This window comes from Protopterus annectens, chromosome 2.part1 (genome assembly GCF_019279795.1).
Source record: "Protopterus annectens isolate FY-2018-M chromosome 2.part1, PAN1.0, whole genome shotgun sequence".
In the NCBI taxonomy this organism is placed as follows: Eukaryota; Metazoa; Chordata; order Ceratodontiformes; family Protopteridae; genus Protopterus; species Protopterus annectens.
The window spans coordinates 247,958,934-247,974,642 of NC_056729.1; the positions used below are offsets into that span (position 1 = coordinate 247,958,934).

At 46.5% G+C, this 15,709-nt stretch overlaps 1 protein-coding gene across 1 annotated transcript in view; it reads right to left on the reverse strand.

The window, feature by feature from the left end:
* Nucleotides 1–15,709, reverse strand: part of LOC122794008 (zinc finger matrin-type protein 1-like) — a 1,739,900-nt gene that overhangs the window by 872,536 nt on the left and 851,655 nt on the right. The gene's annotated exons all lie outside the window — the stretch shown is intronic.

The following is a 15,709-nucleotide window of genomic DNA, read 5'->3' on the forward strand; positions in this document are numbered from 1 at the left end:
CAGAAACTGCCTGAGTAGAGGATCTTGAGAAGACAGGGGGATCGAAGCTGTATTCCGCAGAAATAGCTGATGCATGTATCTTGATGGAGGAATAGGACAGGCCTGTATGGAAAAGATCTGCCAAATACTCCAGGATGTTGGCAATGTCTACCTTTGACACATCTTTTCCCCTTTCAGTACTCCAAATGAGAAACCTTTTCCATTTTCCTGCATAGTTCCTTCTTGTTGAAGGTCTGCGGGCCTCAAGGATAATGTCTTTAACCCTTTGGGATAAATCTGGGTTAGTTGCTCTTATGTAATGTTCCAGGCAGTCAGCTGCAGAGTTTTCAGGTTTGGATGCAGGGTGTTGTAGCCATTCTGAGTTAACAGCAAAGGAATCTGGGGTAGTGTCCACATTTTCCCCCGAGGCATGCTTCTCAGTAATGGGTACCAATGTTGTCTTGGCCAGCTATCAGAATGATCCTTGGACGTTCCTCTTTGATTTTCAATAGCACCTTGTGCATCAAAGGAAGAGGTGGGAATGCATATGCTGTCAGGCCTTTCCAACTGAAGGATAGAGAGTCCACCTTCCAAGCAAGTGGGTGGTAAGTCCTTGTGCAGAATTTCTTGAGCTGGTGATTGAGTGGGGATGCGAATAGGTCTATTTGTGGCAGTCCCCATTTCTTTGTGATGACCTTGAAGATGTCCGGGTGTAGCATCCATTCGTGAGCATCCGAGGTAGTTCTGCTTAATATGTCTGCTAGGATGTTTTCTTTTCCTGGTACAAAAATTGCTTGTAACTGAATGTTGTAGCTCAGAGCCATATTCCATAGGTCCAGTGCCATCCGGCATAGAGGGTATGAATGAGTGCCTCCCTGTTTGTTGATGTACCACATGACTGTGGTGTTGTCTGTCCTTATCATCAACTGCCCTTCTTGGAGGAATGGTCTGAAATTCTGGATTGCTAGTTTTACTGCCAGCATTTCCTTTTGATTTATGTGCAGGTGCAGCTGATCTGGAGTCCATAAGCCTTGTATGCACTTGTCCAGCATGTGGGCCCCGCAACCGAGGTCTGAGGCGTCCGTTGTGATGGTTTGGCTTGGTTGAATGCTGTGGAAGGGCAAACCTGGGTTTGACTGGCATGCCTGAGCCCACCATAGGAACTCTTGTTTCAGGCATGGGATTAGTGGTATTTCGGTTTCTAAGCTGTGCCTGTGTTGAGACCATAAATTCTTCAGGTACCACTGTAGATTTCTCATATGCAGTCTGGCATGAGGGACCAGGATTATGCAGGATGCCATGAAGCCCAAGGCCTGCAGTACTTTCCTTGCTGTTAGTTTGTTCTGCTCTGTTAATGCCAAGAAGTAGAGAGGAAGTTGTTCTTGTTTTTCTGCAGTTAGGAATGCCATCTGTTTTACTGTTTCCAATTCTGCACCTAAGAAGGTTATTCTTTGGGATGGTATCAGTCTTGACTTTTTTATATTGACTGTATATCCCAGGGCTTGTAGTAAGCAAATGACTCTTTGTAAGTCTTCTGTTAGCTTGTTTTTGTTGTCTGCTTGTATCAGGCAGTCGTCCAGGTATGGATATATTTGGATTCCCTGAAGCCTGCAGTGAGCGATTACTGATGCCAGGCATTTCATGAACACTCTGGGTGCAGTAGATAAGCCAAAGGGCAATGCTGAGAATTGATAATGCTCTGATCCTGCAAGAAATCTGAGGTATCTTCTGCAATTTGGTCGTATGGGGACGTGCAGGTATGCCTCCTTGAGATCTAGAGTCACCAGCCAATACTCCTTGCCCAGCATGGGAAGAAGTTGCTGTAGGGTCAGCATTTTGAATTTTGGAACAATGATGAATGTGTTTAAAGCGGACAGGTCGAGAATAGGCCTCCAATTTTTCTCTTTTCTTGGTACCAGGAATAGTCTGGAGTAAAATCCTTTCCTTGTTCCATAGATGGTACCCTTTCCACAGCTCTCATCTTTGCTAATTGAGCTATTTGTTTTAGAGCTTCTGTCTTTTGATTTGGTGGCAGGTTTGGCATTCCTCTTTTCCTGGTAAAGTATGGAAATGGAACCTGTAGCCTTGGTCTATAGTTTGCAAAATCCACTTGTCTCTTGTGATATAGTGCCAGTTTTTTGAAAATAAGGCTAACTTTCCGCCTAAGGGTGCTGCTATTTGTTCCCTGGTAGGCGGTGCCAGAGCCAAGTCACTGTGATTGTCCTGTTGCAGTGGTAGTTGTTGTGTCTGTGCCTCGTTGGTTGTTACCTTGCCACTGGCGTCCCTGTAGGCACCTCCTCTGGACTGATTTCTGCCTCTTGAACGCCTATTCCTGCCTCTCTGAGTTTTAGAGGAGTCTGGAAAGGACCAATTTTTGGAAGGCCAATTCCTGCTAAACCTTGGAGGCTGAACCTGTAAGAAATCTTTCACTGTTTGTACAGATTTTGCCTTCTCTTCCATTTTCTTCAGTACCTGTTGAGCAGGAGAACCAAATAAACTGACCTTATCCATAGGAGCATCTAATAGTTTTGCTTTAACATGATCCAGCAAGACCTGTTCTTTCAACCATGCATGCCTTCTTATAACTGTGCCAGTCATGGCTGATCTAAAGGAAGCCTCCAGTGCATCATAGCCACATTTTAAAGAATGGTTACTAACCTGCTGAATGTTATGCACCATTTCTAGAACATACTTCTTATCTAAAGAATCATCAGAGGACAGTTTTTTAGTTAACTGATCAAGCATAAACTCCTGGTATTGGATCATATGAAACTGACAGTTCAATGCCCTAGCTGAGAGAGTAGCAGAGGTGTATACTTTTTTACCCCATCTCTCTAAGGACCTGGATTCCCTTTCAGAAGGGAGAGGGTTTTTAACTGAGGTCGAAGCTACTGCCTCAGGCCCCTGTGAGATAGTCTCGGGATCTGCAAAAGGGGCCTTGTATAAATGGTGATGAGTGTCCGGGACCCTGTAGAACCTATCGGGCTTAGCAGGGGCTGGAGGTAAAGTATCAGGAGCAGTGCAAGCATCATTAAATGCATCATCTACAACTGGAAGAACTGGAGGTATAGCTAAAGGCCTATGTTGTGGTAAATGTAAAAAGGTCCTAAGCCTTTTCCTTGAATCTGAGAAATCTTGTCCCTGCCATTGGAATTGCTCTCTCATGGCATGTAAGGTTTCCCCAAAGGAAAATTCCTCTGGTGGAGAGGCAGAAGGAATCGATTCCTCAGCATCGGAGTCTTCATAAGTAGAAAAAGGAGCCTCTGGATGATCTTTATTGTCTGTATCATCAGAAGAATCATCTGCGGACACTGGCTCGGGGGGCTCTGCTCTAGGTCTCTTCTCTGGAGGAGGTTGAGAGGCCCTGTCTAGGTGAGATTGGGATCCCCTAATTAAAGAGATGAGATCCTCTGCCAGAGTGAGCATTTGGGAACTGGAACTGGGCCTGTGAGAGGGGGGATTAACAGGCACAGACTTAGAAGTTTTGGCTGCTTTAGCCCTGGCAAAGGCCTTTATGGACATGGCTGCAGGTGGCCTAGCAGCACCACGTGCAGGGGTTGAAACATCCAAAGGGATGGTGTCCGATAATTCTTGTGAAACCACAGTAGCAGGTAGAACTTCAGAGGCCGATTCAACTAGGTTAGAAGGGGCCTCGGTAGTAGTCATGGATTTGGCTGAAGATAGAACCGTTTGCTCGGTTTCAGCCGAAACCGAGACACTCGCGGTTTGCTTAACCGCGGTTTCGGCCGAAACCGCGGACCGCGAGTGTCGGTCCTTTTCTTTGCGTTTCTTAACAACTTGTGAAGTCGGAGGATCTGACGGCATTATGTACGCAAAATCTGAGCCGAAAAACTGTTCAGCAAACTCCGACCGACGTCTAAGCGTCCGTCGGTTGAAAGAAGCACAGGCTAAACAAGCTGCTACGTCGTGGTCTGGTCCTAAACAAGGTAAGCAGTAAGAGTGGAAATCTTTATGAGGTATTTGTTTCCCACAAGTTAAACAGTTATTCACTTTTTCTGACATCGGCTGAGGCAAGAAAGAGTCCCCAACGGGGTACTTAGCTTTTTAGAAGTCTTCGAAGTAGTATTCGGTAGTAGTAATCTCTGGATCTGACCGACCGGCACTTGCGAACAGCTTCTGCTTCGGGCGCCACGCGGCAAGAAAGACTGAGGAAAATGGCATCGGCTGATGCCTTTATACCCGAAGAACTGCAGCTATGACGTCGGGTGAAGTGCGACACCAGCCGAGGCCAGACCCAGACTTTGGAATCCGGCCGACCGAAGAGCTGCCTGACAACAGGACAACCCATTTGTTATGACTGCAGATGCATCCTTGAAGGACATCTGGAAATTGCTGCTAAATGGACTCATATGGCAGAGGCTGATGCTCCATTTTCAAAGAACTCAGAAAGGTATTGAAGGATGACAGAGACCGGGGCTGAAAAGGGATCTAGCATCAACTCTTTAGACCAAAGAGAAAACCTTTTCCATTTATCTCTGTAAAGTTTTCTGCTGGATGGTTTATGGGAGGCCAGAATGATATCATGACCAGCTGAGGAAAGGGCTTCCTGCCTGGTGACTAATGGAACTCGAGAAACAAAGCCGTCAGCTTGAGAGTGGACAGATTCGGGAGAGTCAACACTTGGGGGTGAGAAATTAAGTCTGGAAGAGTGTCCAGGATCCATGGAGGCTGTAACAGATGAGGCCAGAGGAAGGGGAACCACACTTGACGAGGCCAGAATGGGGCAACGAGGATCACCTTGTATCTCAACTGAGTAGCTTTCTTTAAGAATAGAGGTATTAAGGGAATTGGAGGATAGGTGTAGAAAAGACCCGTGGGCCAATCGTGAGTCAGAGCGTCTCTTGGGGACTCCCCCCCTGGGGGAAGAGGGCAAAGTAGCTGCTGCATTTGCTGTTCAAAGGGGTGGTGAAGAGGTCACAGCAGGGCTGGCCCCATTGGCTGAAAATTTCTACCGTCACTTTGCGATTGAGAGACCACTCATGTGGAAGGAGAATGCATTTGCTCAACCTGTCTGCAATCACGTTGGAACTCCCTGGGATGTGCGTTGCTATAAGAAAGCGGTCTGAAGCTATTGCCCAGTGCCAAATTCTCATGGTCTCTCGACACAGGGGTTAGGATTTGGTTCCTCCTTGTCTGTTGATGTACCAGACTACTGACATATTGTCTGACTGAACTGCAATCGTTCCAGGGGGAAGAAAGTACAGTTGTGTACACTTAACATAAATGTAGATGTTCGAGTGTATTCACTGTTGCAGTCATTACATTAGGTGTAATCTGCTGGCAGGTTGCCCTCAGTCGGCCTGATTAACAAAGTCTTGGGTCCAACGTTGGTTGCTGTCCCTTCTTCCATGACGTCAGGTCGTCAAGGGTATAAAACATGTAGCCGACACCATTACATCAGTTTTTCTTGCCCCAGATGTCACGTGCCCCCCCTAATGGGGAGCAAATAAAATTAAAAAGACAAAATTATACCTCCAACCAAAAGCAAATACACCAAAAAGGCTTTTAAGCATAGTAAAGGAAAGAAGAGGTATAGCCAGAGAAAACTAGGGGGCTGGAGGGAGGGTAACCAGGACTGCAACAGTGAATACACTCGAACATCTACATTTATGGTAAGTGTACACAACTGTACTATGTTCTTCATGTTTCACTGTTGCAGTCAATACATTTGGGTAGATTCCCAAAGCTATGGTTGGGAGGAGGAGTTTATACAGCATTAGGGCCAGCTATAAGGCCCTGCAAGACAGCAGTGGCAAAGCCAGCTCTGGATTTAGAAAAAATTGGTAAATAATAATGCTTGGTGAAAGTATGAACAGAACTCCAAGGTAGCAGCTTCTAGAATATCCCTGGTAGGAACACCTCTGAGAAAGGCTGCAGAAGTAGATGCAGCCCTGGTGGAGTGAGATCTGATCCCCTGGGGGATAGGTTTTCCATGGTGCTTATAGCAGAAATGAATGCAATGGCTTATCCATTTAGAAATGGTTTGTTTTGAAATGGCCTTCCCCTTTGCCCCTGCAGGAAATGCTACCAGCAATTGTTCAGATTTTCTTCGAGATTTTGTCCTGTCCAAGTAGAATCTAAGTTGTCTGTGAACATTCATGGAATGCAGAATCTGTTCCCCTTTGTTCTGTGGATTGGGAAAGAAGGTTGGCAAATGATTGGACTTAATGACTGCAAACTGGGCGCCATAGTCGAAAACACATCTGACACAGATATCCTCCAGAAGGGTCTCACAGAAACGGATAACTGGTGCCAGAGCCATGGCCTGAAGTTAAACGCCAAAAAATGCATAGTCATACCCTTCGGGAAAAACAAGATTACCCCTAGCTACCATATAGGTGGCAATCCACTGAGCACAGAAAAAGTCATCAGGGATCTGGGGACCCAGGTTGACAGTAGCCTTTTGTTTGACACCTATGTTGCTAAAGTAGTTAGGAAAACCTTCTATATCGCCCACCTGATCATGAAGGGATTCACATCTAGATCAAGGGAGGTCATCGTCCCCTGTACTCATCACTCATTAGACCTATGATTGAGTACAATGCCCGTTCGAATGTATCTGACCAGACACCTGCTGCAGCTTGAAAGGCCCCAAAAGTTCCTCACCAAAAGGATAAAGGGTCTCAAAAATATGTCTTATGCTGCCCGACTGAAAGAACTCCAGCTCTATTCAGTCTCATACCACTTGCTCAGAGGTGACCCGTGCCTGACATATAAGGCCATGTCAAACCCAGATTTGATGAATATGCTTCACCTCAAAAAATCTAGATCCCTCAGAACCACAAGGGCGGGAGACTTAAACCTTGACACGGTTATAAATAGAACGTGCTGGAGGGACAGATTCATCACCCAGAGACTCCCTATGCTGTGGAACAAAATCCCGGTACATGTGAGGCAGAGCACCTCGCTGGCCTTGTTCAAGAGGAATCTTGACCAATGGATGGGAGATCGCAGACATACCCCAGGGATTACTTGCTTGACAGAGGCACAGCAAAATGATAGGCATAGTTTTTATTCAAACTAAAGGGGTGGCGAAAGCCACATAACTATGGGCTAGGCTTATAAATGCCCTTGGGCATATAGCCTAGTATGAACCTATGAAGAGCCACACTGGAAACCACCTTGGGCATGAAGGATGGATTGGTCCTGAGAGATACCCTGTCAGCATGAAAGATGATGAAAGGCTCCACTGCCATAAGGGCCTGTAATTCTGATAACCTTCTAGCTGAAGTGATTGCTAAAAGAAAGGCTGTTTTCCAAGAAATAATTTTTAAGTCTGCAGTAGCAGCTGACTCTAAAGGAGGTAGAGTAAGTTTCTCCAAAACAAAGTTAAGGTCCCAGGCAGGGGTAGGAGCTCTCCTGGGGGGGGTCTCAAGTATTTTGCCCCTCTGAGATACTGCTTGAGCAGAGGATGAGAGAAGAGGGGTGGTTCTGTGTTATAGTGAGCTGAAATAGCTGAGGCGTGGATTTTAATGGAGGAAAAATACAGGCCCTTGTGAAGTATCTCAGTTAAGCATTGCAAAATCTGAGGTAAATTGGGCTCTGCTGTGCTCATCCCTAAGGATTGGTTCCAGGCACGGATTTTTTTTCCATTTGTCAGCATCCTCGCCTCCAAGATGACATCCATCACAGGTTTGCTAAGAAATGATAAGGGTGTATTTAAGAGATTAGCCAAGCTGCAAGGTTCAATGTTGGAAGCTGAGGGTGCAGAATTTGGTTCTCAGGTGCCATGGAGATATTTGTGACACACTGCACAAGAGGGGGTCTGAAGCAATCAAAATCATCCTTGGTTTGTCCTGTTTGACTTTTAGTAGAACTTTGGAGAGCAGAGGCAGAGGGGGAAAGGCACAGACTGATAGTTTTTTCCAGCTGAAGGACAGAGCATCCACTTTCCAGGCTTGTTTGTGGGGAGTCCTTGTGCAAAACTTGTCCAACTGGTAGTTCTGGGGGGAGGCAAATGGATCTAAGTCTGGGCTCCCCCATTCGCTTGTCAATATGTTGAAAATCCGTGGTTCCAGTTTCCACTCATGTGGGTCCATGAGGTTTCTGCTTAGTCCGTCTGCCAGTGTATTCAATTTTCCTGTCAGGAATTGAGGTTATAGGTGCACTTGGTAGCTCAAGGCTGTGTTCCACAATGCCATGGCTAGTCTGCAGAGGGGGTAGGAATGTGTACCCCCTGCTATTAGTTGTCCTGGAAGAATGCAGTCCTTGAAGGCTGTCAGAGCATTCTGTACAGCTAACATCTCTTTTTGATTGATATGTAGGTGCATTTGATTTGTTTCCATATGCCCTGAATGCACTTCCCTGCCAGGTGAGCCCCCCATGCATAGTCTGATGCATCTGTAGTTAGGGTTTGCGCTGCCAGGGGTAGTGTGAATGGTAGTCCCTTGTTTTGTTGGCAGGCCTCTGCCCACCACAGAAACTCCAGGCGTAAGCAAGGTATGATAGGAATCATTGTTTCCAGGCTGTGACAATGTTGACTCCATAGACCTTTTACATACCATTGTAGTTTCCTCATATGCAGTCTTGCATATGGAATTAGAAGAATGCAGGAGGCCATGAACCCCAAAGCTTGCAGTATTTGTCTTACAGATAGCAGAGTTTTTTTGGCCACTTATTTGAAGTAGGTTATCAAATGAATTTGCTTCTCTGGCATGAGGAAAGCCATCTGGGCAGTTGTATTCAAGCTTGCACCCAGGAATGTAATCTGTTGACAGGGTACCAGTTGTGATTTCTTTTCGTTTATGGTGTACACCAGACAAGTCAGAACCCTTTTTACAAATGCTAGATGATTTAAAAGTATGGCCTGGTTTTCTGCCTGAATTAGACAATCGTCCGGGTATGGATATATTTGAATATTTCTTTGTCTGCAAAATGCATTCACTGGAGCCAGGCACTTTGTGAATACCCTGGGCACAGTAGACAAGCCAAAGGGCAGTGCAGAGGAGAACTGATAATGCAAGTAGCCTGCTTTGAAGCATAGGTATCTTCTGCAAGATTCCCTGATTGGGATGTGCAGGTATGTTTCTTTTAAATCTAGAGTTGCCAACCAGGCATCCTTGCCTAGCATAAGAAGTAACTGGTGAAGAGTCAGCATCTTGAGTTTTGGAATCTCCAGAAAGGTGTTCAGAGCAGACAGGTCCAGGATTGGACGCCATGATTTGTCTTTTCTTGGTACCAGAAAAAGCCTGGAATAGAAACCTTGTCCCTTTTCCTCTTCTGGTACCAGTTGAATAGCACCCATGTTTAAGAGGGAAAGTACATGTTTTTGAGCCTCTGCCCACTGATTTGGGGGCAGGTCTGGCCACCTGTTTGGTGTTGGCAAAGTGTGGAAATGAAATCTCTATCCCTGGGACACTATATTTAAAACCCATTTGTCCTGGGTTATGAGTTCCCAGTTCTTTGCATGAAGAGCAATCTTTCCTCCCAAAGGGGCGGTTAAAAGATAAGTGCTTGGAAATTTTAAAAGGAAGTCATTAAGACTGTTTAACATAGGGGGTATCTTGTTATTTCCAGATTTGGAAGTGGAGGCCCCCCCACTGCTTAGTTCTGAGAGTCCCCTGGGACTGAAATCTGGGGATTTTGCTGTGTCTGGGTTTGGCTTGAGAAGATCTGGAAGGGGCTGGAAAGGACCAATTCCTAGTAGACCAGTGCCTACTAAACCTTGGAGGTTACACCTGCAAGAAATCTTTAACAGTCTGCATAGATTTAGCTTTATCTTCCATTTTTCAACCTTATTGCCAAACAGGCGGTCCTGATTAAGGGACCATCCAACAATTTAGCTTTAACATGATCAGGCAAAGATTGCTCCTTAAGCCAAGCATGTCTTCTAAGCACAGACCCAGTAACAGCAGCCCTGCAGGAGGGCCTCTAAAGAATCAAAACCACATAGCAAAGTATGCTTTCTAACTTGTTCAGCAGAATGCATTAAATCCTGTAAATCTTTACTTTCCACACAATCAGGAATCAACATAATTTTCTGTTTAAGAAGTCCAATAATATGCTGTTGATATTTTAACATATGAAATTGGCAGTTTAAAGCTCTGATTGCCAAGGTTGCAGAAGTATAAACCTTTTTACCCCATCTATCCAGTGCCCTGGAGTCTCTTATCAGAAGGGGTAGGATTTTTAGCAGTTGAAGCCTTAATGCCCTTGGGCCCTTGAGAAATGGTTTCTGGATCTGCAACAAGATTTTTGAAAAGGAAGTTGTGGGACTCAGGAACCCTGTAATATCTGTTAGGTTTACTAGGAGCCAGAGGCAGGAACTCAGGGACCAAACTGGATTCCAAGAACACATCATCAGCAATGTCTAGTACAGGAGGTATAGCCATAGGCCTATACTGAGGTAGAAGAAGAAAATCCCTAAGCCTCTTTTTTGAATCAGAAAATTCCTGACTTTCCCAGTGGAAATGCTCCCTTAAAGTATGTAAAGTTTCCCCAAAAGAAAAATCCTCAGGATGGGAAGCAGAGGGAATGGAATCCTCTGCATCAGAATCCTCATAAGTAGGTATGGACAAATCCAGATCATTAGAAGAGTCAGAAAAAACAGAATCCTGATCAGAAGATTCATAATCAAGCTCAGGCCTAGGCCTCTTGGGGGGGTTGACTACCCCTGATTAGAGTAATTAGATCTTCAGCCATTTTGATCATTTGTTTTTTAGGCATAGGGGCCTGAACATGTGGCCTGGGCGTCATTCTTTTAGACATAGATCGAGGTTTACGCCTTAGTAATGAAGGCAGTGTCGATTTAATATGCAAGTCTGTAGGCTTGAATACACCCTCAGAAGCCGGTGCCTGCACAGCAGCTCCAGATGCATCCAAGGTAGAGACATCCGCTGGTTCCATAGATGAAGCATCTCATGGCATACCGGACTCCGAATGGGTCTCAGTAGAGGCCTGCGAATCAAAATTAGCGGTTATTAGGGGCTGCGTAAGTGCCTCGCTGAGTACCAGTGAACTGGCAACTGGCTTAGGAGAAGCGTCGTCAGCAGTTTTGGACCTCGGCGGCCTGTCTCGGTCTTTATCTTTGCGTTTCTTCGGAATCCCGGTAGTTGAATGGCTACCCGACGACATTTCTGGATAATTAAACCGAGAACCAAACTATTTAGAGGCAAAAATGTACTGACGATGATTAAATAAAGCACAAAACCGACAGCAAGGTACATTGTGGTCAGGGCCTAGGCAAGGAATACAGTACGAATGAAAATCTTTATGAGGTATTTGCTTTCCACAAGTAATGCAAATATTAACATTTACTGACATCGGTAAGGAGCAAGAAAAAGTTTCCCCAATGGGGTACTTAGCTTTAAGTTGAAGACTTCAGATCTGAAACTCGAAAATGAAAATTTCAGGAGTTGGCCGACCGGCACTTGCGAACTGCTTCTGCTTCGGGCACCGCATGGCAAGAAAGACTGATGTAATGGCGTTGGCTGCAGGTTTTATACCCCTGACGACCTGATGTCATGGAAGAAGGGACAGCAACCGATGCAGGACCCAAGACTTTGTTAATCAAGCCGACTGAGGGCAACTTGCCAGCAGATTACCCAAATGTAATGACTGCAACAGTGAAACCCAAAGAATATGTGGATGTAATGCCTGCAACGCTAACAGCAATGCTCTCAACACCAGGACATTGACATGCAGGTTGGCCTCTAAGCTCGACCACGTGCCTTGGACTGCCTTTCCCTGAAAATGGGCCCCCCACCCTATCAGAGAAGCATCTGTGGTCATGGTGGCGTTGGGTTGAGGGGTCTGAAAGGGGCGACACCAAAGTTCTGCATCTGGCCTCATACACCAGAGGAGATCCTGCTTGCAAGAGTTGGTTATGAGCACCTGCGAGTTTAGGGGGTGAAGATTTGCAAACCATTGGGACAATAGGAGCCATTGTAAGAGTCTCATGTGTAACCTTGCCAGATGAACTATCGGAATGGCTGCAGCCATGGTCCTCAGAGCCTGGAGAACTTCCCTTGTTGACACCTTTTTTTTTGACAGAGTATCACACACAGTTTCAGTCTTAACCTCTGAAGCCTGTGAGCAGGTAGAGATACCAGACAGGATTGTGCATCGAAAACTGCCCCTATAAATTCCAGCTGTTGGGTAGATTCTAAGTTGGATTTCTCCCAGTGTACAGTGATGCCTATGGACTCCGCTAGTGAAAGGGTGTATTGGAGGGCCATAATCAGAAGACACTTGGTGGGGGCAGAGAGGAGCCAATCATCTAAACATGGAAACACCTGGAATCCTTGAAGTCTCAGATGAGCTGTCACCACTGCTAGATATTTTGTGAACACTCTGGGGGCCATCGAGAGACCAAATGGCAGGGCTCGGAACTGGTAATGATTGGCTCCTAGCCGGACGTGAAGGAGACTCCTGGAGCGTTTGTCCATTTTGATGTAGTAATATGCATCCCAGAGGTCTATCGAGCACATCCAAACATTCTCCCTTAAAAATGGGAGAATGGATTGAATAGTGATCATGCAGAACTGGGTTTGTACAACTGATTTGTTTAAACGGCTGAGATCCAGAATGGGTCTCCAGTCCATGGTCTTTTTGGCACTAAAAAGAATCTGGAGTAAAACCCGGATCCGCATTGGTTTGGAGGGACTGGTTGGATGACTCTTTTTTTGACACAGCTTTCTTATCTCTGAAGCCGTTTCTTCCCTTTGATTGGGTGGAACATTGGGAAGCTTTTTTGTAGGTTTTGGACAGAAGGTTAGATGTAGTAGCCCCTGGAGATAATTCTCTGCACCCATCAATCATTTGTAATAGAGTGCCAGGCAGTTTGGTGCAGAGACAAACGAGCCCTGACTGCTTCCAGAGGAAAGAAATCGGGCAATGATTCAGGAGCATTGATAAGACCGCCCAGAGAAGGAATCCCTGGAGTCTTGGTTTTGGGGACCCCACCTCTGCCCCTAAAGGGGCGTTTTCCACCACTGAAACCCCCTCTGCCTCTGGGGGAATCCTCACCACGTACGTTACGGAAAGGACCCTGAGATTTCTTGTGCCAGAATTTCCCACTCCTCTGGCTCCTGGAAAAAGAACGTTGAGGCTTGGAAAAAACGTAGGCCAATGGCAGACCAAGTCTTTCCATCTTGCTTGCACCTGGCTAGCATGTCCTTCATTTTAGAACCAAATAAGAAAGATGGTTCAATAGGGGCGTTGAAAAAGGAGGACTTGAAGGAGTCCACGAGGTCACAGATGCGCATCCAGGCATGACGCCTCATGACTATGTCTGCACCCGCAGCTCTGGCCGCCCCTTCAGTTGAGTGGGAGAGCAGCCTCATGGTTGAATTGGAAATAAATTCAAGGGTGGCAAGTTGAGAGGCAACCTTGTCCTGTGCCTCGTCAGAAACTTGACCAGTGAGTGGTCCAAAAAGTTCTGTAATCAGATCTCTTTGGAGCTTCGTGAAGTGTGCCAAGTAGTTCAGGGACCTGACACCAAAGGTCACTGAAGCAACGACTCGCTTCCCCAATCTGTCCACAGCCCGAGACTCTCTGTTGGGCGGGTGGACAGTAGGACTTTCTTCAGCTAGATCCTTTTTAGTGGCCGCCACCACCATAGCGTCAACTGGCAAACCTCGGGACCAGTGTGAATGCTCTTCCGGGGGGGGGGGGGGGAGAATCTTATCAGGTCTCCGGGGAATGGCCTCAATAGAGTCAGGATTCTGCCAAGCACACTGCATGATGAGCTGGATTAAGTCATCAGCAGGTGGGGTCACCCAAGAGGTAGAAGACCGGGAGCGAAAAGCCTGCAGAAACACAGATTCCTCTGAGGAAGGGTCGGAGGGCTTCCAGTGACCCCCTCTGTTTTAATATTTCCAGGATGTCTCTGAAGGAGACATCATCCGGGGGTGACCGGGAGGACCCCTCTCCATCATCGTAGTCCGTGTCTTCTATCAAAGACTCTTCAGGAGAGTCTATGTGCTTCCTCTTGCACGCCTTCTTCCAAGGAGGTTCTTTAGTGGGAATATCTGAGGAAGACTTGGAATGATGGGTACCACGAATTGGGGTTTCCTGAGGCTTCTCCCAGTGCCCCGGGGAGGTGGCTCGTGGTAGCTGTAGCTCAGAGGGAGAACGGTGAAGTTCCAAAGTCGGAGTGCTTCCCAAAGCAAGCACCCTCTCCATCACCCGAAAAGCAGGCCCGCCCGAAGAGGAGTGGGAGCCCGGAACCAAGAAGGACAACCTCAGAACTGGGGTAACACCCCGCTCCGTCGGACCCGCTCCCAAGGATGGAGCCTCAAGCAGGATCAGGGCAGGCATTATCCCTGAATCAGATTGCGGAACCGATGAAACACTCGGAATCGTGCCCTGGACCGAAGACTCCACTTCCCCAGCCAAAAACCAAAGGGATGGCCACGAAGCCTCAGTGACAGTCACTGTCTGTGCCGAGGAGTGGGGTTCCACAAAAGACGTAGGAGCAATGGGCTTCGGTACCGAAGGAGGAGTATATGTCAGAGTCCTGGGAAAGACAGACCCAAGACCCAGAGGGGGATGAGTCTTAGGAACATTTGGTATCCCTCTGGCCATCAACAGCTGATCCAACAGGCGCACCACATCAACTTCGGATAGACTCCTGGTGGACCTCGTTGATACTCCTGAAGGGGAGTTGGGGCGATCCAAAAAGGGGCTGTACATTTGACCCAGGAACGGATCCAAGGAAGGGGAGTATCGGGTCCATGGTGTCTAAACTAGTGGCACCATAGTCTCTAATTTGGAGACAGGTAGCAAAGGAATCAGTGGAGTAGTAAACGAATCCAGTGCCAATGAGGCGCTTGGAGTCCATGTCATCGGTTCCAAAGAAATGGCAGCGGTCGGAATCACTTTCAATGTAGTCAAAGGCAAGGTCGGTGCCATAGCTGTAGTGGAAAGCAAGGTCGGTGTTGCAGCTGTAGTGGAAGGCAAGGTCATTGCCGTAAATGTAGTGGAAGGCAACGTTGGTGCCGTAGCTGTAGTGGAAGGCAAGGTCGGTGCCGTAGCTGGGGGGGGGGTCAGTGCTGAAGGTGACGCCACGCCAATGTGGAGAATCTGGTAATATCCATGGCTTGAGTCATAGTAGTAATGGCAGCAGAGCTCGGAACAACAGTAGTTGGAGCTGAAGTAGCAAGTCTATGCTCCGAGGAAGTTTTGTGAGCCTTATACTTACGTGTCTTACTCCTATCACCACCCGGTGAAGAGGGATCATAGTGGGGATGTTTCTTGTCCTTCATTGGCAGGGTTGAGACCTCTGACACAGAAAGGGTCTCCGAGAAAGGAAAAGCAAGAAGGCCTTTCAAAATCAATTTATTCTTTAATTCGGCGTCCCCTGACTGAAACTTCATCAAATTTGACAAGGGGCTTTAACAGAGAGATGATAAACCCTCAGACAATAAATGCAGTCATCGTGAGAGTCATGTTTGGAAGTTTACCATTGCAAGAGGTGCAATGTTTAAACCCCAAAGTCCCTTTTTTATCAGAAATTCCACAAACACACAAACCACAAATTAACTAGAATATCAAACAAGGAAAGAGAAGGAAAGAAGATACCAACTATGGTATCAAGAGATAACACAAGGGTAAGGAGAGGGTGTAGCAAAGATGGTAAAAAGAATTACCCAATGGGTAGAGCTAGTTAGGAAAGTTACAAATAACTGTAAACAAGTGAAGTAGAAAGGAAACAGATTTAGAGAGTGACTAAATACAAGATATATATCGAAATAACCAGAACATATCA